A 6003-nucleotide genomic window follows, 5' to 3' on the forward strand; every position below is an offset into this window, starting at 1 on the left:
AGGTGACTTTATTTTTTAATCTCAAATATTCTTTCATAAAATTATAACCAAGGAAAGAAAAATATTTTAAATCGGTAACTGGATACTGGCCCTGAGATTGTTTGAGAGATAATATTAAAGGTATAGTACATTAGGAAAGACAACATTCAGAAATCTAAATGCCACGTGTTCATGCAAAGCTGATTTTTCTAGTGGGAGTTATGGTTTTTGAAGGGCATTAATGCCTGAGAGGCTGCTTTATTAAATGGAGCCTTCCTCCCCCCCCCCCCTTCCTGATTCATTTTCTTCAATAGTTATTTCCTTAATATTTGGAAACCACACAGATTTCTGGCTTGTATTGCATCCTAACGTTATATATAGAAACCAACACAGCCTTTCTATGTATTCAGATCTAGGGATAGGTATCTAAACTTGCCAGATATGTATTCAGTTAACATTCAATGGACCAGTCAGTATATTTTGCAGTAACTCTTCTGCTCGGCCTAACATTTTTCCTACTAGCTGCCTAGTAGGATCGACAATAATAACCCTCCCCCTCTCTGTCCTTGTCATTGAGGTGCTCATCCTCACTTGTAACCTTTCTTTATTAAAATGAGTTTTTGTAATCTAAAATACTCTACAGTGTAACTTGAAGATTAGGGTTGGATTGGTTTGGGTTTAAGCAAATTTGATTTATACTCTTAAAGTACACTTCTGATTAATAGTTGATTTAACTATTAACGGGACACATCAACCACGTGCAATATATAAAGAGGAAAATCAACTAAAGACAGAATATTAATATGAAGTGATTGTGAATAACTAGTCCAATATACGTTCTACTATGTTTCTCAAATTTGTAGTATGTCTGCAAACATCCTCATTTTTTTAATTGTTCATGATAAGAATGATGTTTTACTCAAGAAGGGATATAAAAACCAGCCTCCCTGGCTGGGCTCCGGCACCCTACTTGGTCATTGGGGGGCAGGCGGCAAGGGGATGCTGAGTGGAAGGGCAGCTCCCACTAGTGCCACCGCCACCTTGGTTAGGGACCCACAAGGCCCTTGTGTCTTGCCCCCAGAACAGTGGGACTTGGCCCCTGAGGTGTCGGCCGTGTTCACCATGAGGGACCTTCCTGTTGCTAGACGGTCCATGACAGGGAAGCCGGTGGGATCTTCAAGCAGAGAGACTTCTATGCTTCCCGAAAACCCCACTTCTAAACCAACAGGGAATATCCTACCTGTGCCTTTCAGCCCTACGACTGAATCTCCCAACAACACCGTGAAACCATCTACACCTCCAGCTTCCTCAGTGGCAATCACCACCTTGAAACCCATAGCAACATCTAAAATGATGACACTAGTCACTCACAAATATGACTTCCACCACCTTAAAGTCTACACCCAAGATAAGTGTTTCACAAAACACATCCCAGATGTCAACACCCAGGAGGACCACAACCCACAATAGTTCGGTGACATCTGTTTCTTCATTAGTAACAATCACAGCACTATAAATTCTAAAGAAAGCAAAGGATCCAAATTTGATACTGGCAGCTTTGTCGGTGGTAATGCATTAACACTGGGAATTTTTCCATTCTTTACATTGAATGTGAAACGTATTATTCAAAAAGAGGCATTCGGTAGAGAACCACTAATGAACATGATTCCATCACTTAAGGACATCCAAGGACCAGTGGAAAGAAAGGTTGAGCCCTGGCCTGGTAGTTCAGTTAGTTGCAGCGTCGCATCCTGATGCGCCACGGTGGCAGATTTGGTCCCTGGTTCGGACATGTACAGAAATCAACGGATGAGTGAACAGCAAATTGATCTCTCTTTCTTTCTAAAGATAAGAGCCCTGGCCAGTGTTGCTTAGTGGTAGAGAATTGGCCTGCACACCAAAGGGGTGTGGGTTTGATTCTCTGTCAAGGGCACATACCTGGGTTGCAGGTTTGTTCCCAGGGGGCACAGGAGGCAACCAATCAATGTCTGTCTCTCTCTCTCCAAACCTCCCTCCTTCCCTCTGTCCCTTCCACTCTCTCTAAAAATCAATGGAAAAAATATCCTCAGGTGAGGATTAACAACCAAAAAGTAAAAAGATAGGAAGCATTGAGGCAACCCTATTAAAGGCAATATTCTCTTTTTGAATAGTGTAAACAGGCCATGCATACAATGTACAATATATTATATAAATATGTAAAGACTCCTCATGATTAGTAAAAGTAAAGAGTTTGGTTTGGGTTTGTTATTTTTTAAATATATCTTTTACTGATTTCAGAGAGAGAAGAGGGAGAGAGAGAGAGAAACATCAATGATGAGTCATTCATCAGCTGCCTCCTGCATGCCCCCCCCCCCCCCCAAAACCCGAGCATGTGCCCTGACCAGAAATCAAACTGTGATCTCCTGGATCCTAGGTTGCTGCTCAACAGCTGAGCCACTCCTGGCTGGCTGGTTGGGGTTTTTAAGGGACATTTGGAGCGCAATGGTTACATTCGCTTTTAGAAAATACATAGTAAGACAAGTCCTGTCCCATTTTCTTGTGGCATTGGTCACATAGGGCCAGTAAGTGGAAGACATCATCAGGGAAGGGCATGGTGCTATGTGGGCCTTCAAGTAAGGAGCTTGTCACAGCACTCAGAATGTTGATTGTGTTTATTCCTCACACAAAATACTTAGTGCCACTCAGAGATGGAGATGTCTTCATTACTAATGCCACACAGCAGAAATTTTTTGACTAAACCAGGTCTTAAGGGAAATTTTATATTAAGTGCCTCTTCCGAAAGCATCAATATTTTATGTTTTAAAGTTTAGTTTAAAAACAAAATGCACGCCCTCACCTCACCCCCCAAAAAATGAGATCAAATAAAGGCAGAAAGAATACGGGGGTAGCCCTGTTAGAGAACCACTGGACAGCCCGTATCTTTAATAATAATTTCTTTTAAGCTTTCGAATGTAGTTGATATAATTATCTTTTTCCACTGTAATTTCAGCAAATTGCATTGTTTAACAGGATAATGTTTTAAAGACATAGTTGGTATTAAATAAGGAGTTAGATTTTTTGCTACTGTGAGACTATCATCACCAATGGAAATTGCTTTATTTTATATTCAGCTATTAATTATATATTTAGTGAATATTTTAAGAGATATAGAGCTGCTTTCAATATCTAGAAATGTTTAATGTCTTGTAAACACACCTGACTCATAGGGTGATGAGTGCACAATGCAGTGTGCAGATGGTGTTTTACTGAGCTGTACATCTGAAACCTGTATGGTTTTGTGAACCAATGTCATCCCAATAAATTCAATTTAAAAAATGAGAACAAAATAAATTTAACAAAACAAAAGACAAGGTTCTGGAGACAGATGGTAGCGATCGTTGCAGAACAATGTGAATGTACTTAATGCCCCAGAACTGTACAACTAAAAATGGTTAAAATAGCAAATTTTATGTTATGTATATTTTAATACAATAAAAAGTTTGCAAGTGAAGACTAGGAAAAAACTCCACACTTAACTTATAAAAAAGCCCCTTACATAATTTCTAAAACAACACTTAGAACTCTATATAGTCAGAACTATAGACTAATGGTCTGTTTATCAAGCCCAGGATTGGGGCGCTCCCCTCGAGCTGCTAAACCTACAGGATGCAGTGCTGCATTTTCCTGCACTGTAGATTCCACTCAATGATTTGGGGAAACAGCATTTTTATACTAGAACACGAATGTATTTTGGTATACATTCTTATGAAGTTTTAAAATGGGAATTTTTAAGACAAGGAACTTCCTGCCTCCTTATTCGAGCATTCTTCAGCCCACTCCCCTTCCTCCCTTGCTGAAGACACGGCAGTTTCATACCTACTGTGTTATTAGAGAGAAAAAGCACAGTTGTAGGGATGCTGGGACACCAATATTAGCTAACATTTTGGAGTGTTTTCAGGTGTTTTTTTGTTTTTTTTAACCCTGAGCTGATTTTTTTAATTGTTTTTTTAGAGAGAGTGGAAGGGAGGGGGAGTGACAGAAAGAAACGTCGATGTGAGAGACACACGTCAGTTGGTTGCCTCCTGCATGTGCACTGACCAGCCGGGGATCCAGCCTGCTCTTAACAACGCTCAAACAGGCAACCCTTCAGTCCGATGGCCCATGCTCTAAGTCTAACTACTGAGCCAAACCAGGTAGGGCTAGTGTTTTCAGTTTTTCAGTTTATATTCTAGCACTCAAAACTCAGGGTCAAGCTTTGACAAAAGTAGTATTTAATCAGGCTATATACTAAAATAGCGTTTATCTTAGATTAGTCAAAGTAAATCACACTGATTTCTAATAGTCTAAAAATGAGCTAACGTACTAATGAGCATGCACCTGCATTTTATAGGAATTAAATTAAATGTAATTGTGATCAGCTTTTGGTTCACAAGAATATCATCTATCAAGAATTTTTATATCAAAAGATCACTTCTACTCACTGTGCATCATGGCCAATCGCTGTGATGAATATGGATGATAAATGATCCAAAATATGGACAGAACAGGATGTATGTGACACACTGTGTGGAGGAAATATAATATAAACACATGTGTTTACATTAGTTTGAAAAAAGATGTGGGCAGGGCAGCCGGTGTGGCTCAGTGGTTGAGCATCAACCCATAATCAGGTTTGATCCCCAGTCAGGGCACATGCCTGGGCTCCGGACTCCATCCCCATTAGGGGGCGTGCAGGAGGCAGCCGATCAATGACTCTTTCATCATTGATGTTTCTCTCTCCCTCTCTCCCTTCCTCTCTCTGAAATCAATAAAAACATTAAATATGTATATATGTGTATATATATATATTTATATGGGCAGATATGTAAGTTATATGTTACTATCTTAGCCCTAACTGGTCTTTCAACGACTGCTTTCATATCTCTGCAAAATATACTTAGAATACATTTTATAGTAATAGGGGCCTTCTACATTTAAGTTGTTTTGTCCCCTGCATTCTTGATATTTCAGTACTTCAAATCAGCCAGAACTTTGTAAACAGGACTGAAATTTTCTTGAGTGCTTGTTTCTTTAGCACTTTGAAGATAAATAACCATTACATTTTTAAGTAGTAAATGTCATTATATGCCTTTAAAGTGTCCTGTGCTTTGGGTTTGAAATAATTTAGTTGTCTTTTCTCTATGTGTAAGTTGTATAATTTGTTACTTTGCAGCTTTATTGACTGTACTTCAACACAATCAGACAGTTGGGGTTATGCACAAAAATTGAGGGAAACAGTGATTCAAACCAGTATTTTGCTTTGGAGCTCATTTCCTAAGCATAAACTTATCTTCCTAATTATGTTTACTTAAGCAAATGTTCGATTTTGCTTGCGTTCCTTGAGAATGTATTTACTTGGAGATAAAAGCAATCCAGATGAACATCTAAATATTGCGCAGCCCTCCCGGCATGGGGCAGTCGATTGGGGCACCATCCTGTGCACCAAAGGGTCACAGGCTCGATTCCAGGGAGGAGCGGGTATGGAGGGCAACTGATTGATGTTTCTCTCTTTCTATGCTTCTCCCTTCCTCTATCTCTAAAATCAATTTTCAAAAGCCTATCCTCAGGTGAGGATTAAACGTTAGGCGGAATCCAATAACCGATTTTAAAATTCCCTTGGGTAATCCACAGAAAGGGTAACTGAAATATATATAAACGAGAGTCGCAGTGCATTACAGTGATCATTTTGTGTTTTTCAGGAAAAAAGTGGAAAGTAAATTCCTCTTTTTTTCCTTTTTATTGCAATGGCCAGTTTTTGCCATTTCGTTGTTACTGAGATCTATTTTTAGAATAAAATTTTGTTCACCAAGGAAAAAAAAAGAAGGGGTAAAAAAACAAAACAAAACACCCCTGGAAATAGCTTCCAGATCTGCACTTCTAATCAACTGCTGATGGGTTGCTATGAAGTTGGCAGAACATTGTTACATCGGAGGCGGCAATGGCATCATAATTAGACTCATGGGTTTGTCAGGCCCTAGGTGAGAATTCCCGTCACCACCAGCAGTG

General features: G+C 39.4%; 1 pseudogene; it reads left to right on the plus strand.

The window, feature by feature from the left end:
* The first annotated feature begins 978 nt into the window (after window positions 1-978).
* On the plus strand, window positions 979-1903 carry LOC148093516 (uncharacterized; annotated as a pseudogene).
* The last annotated feature ends 4100 nt before the right edge of the window (window positions 1904-6003 follow it).

This window comes from Miniopterus natalensis, chromosome 3 (genome assembly GCF_054644295.1).
Source record: "Miniopterus natalensis isolate mMinNat1 chromosome 3, mMinNat1.hap1, whole genome shotgun sequence".
NCBI classification, from domain to species: domain Eukaryota; kingdom Metazoa; phylum Chordata; class Mammalia; order Chiroptera; family Miniopteridae; genus Miniopterus; species Miniopterus natalensis.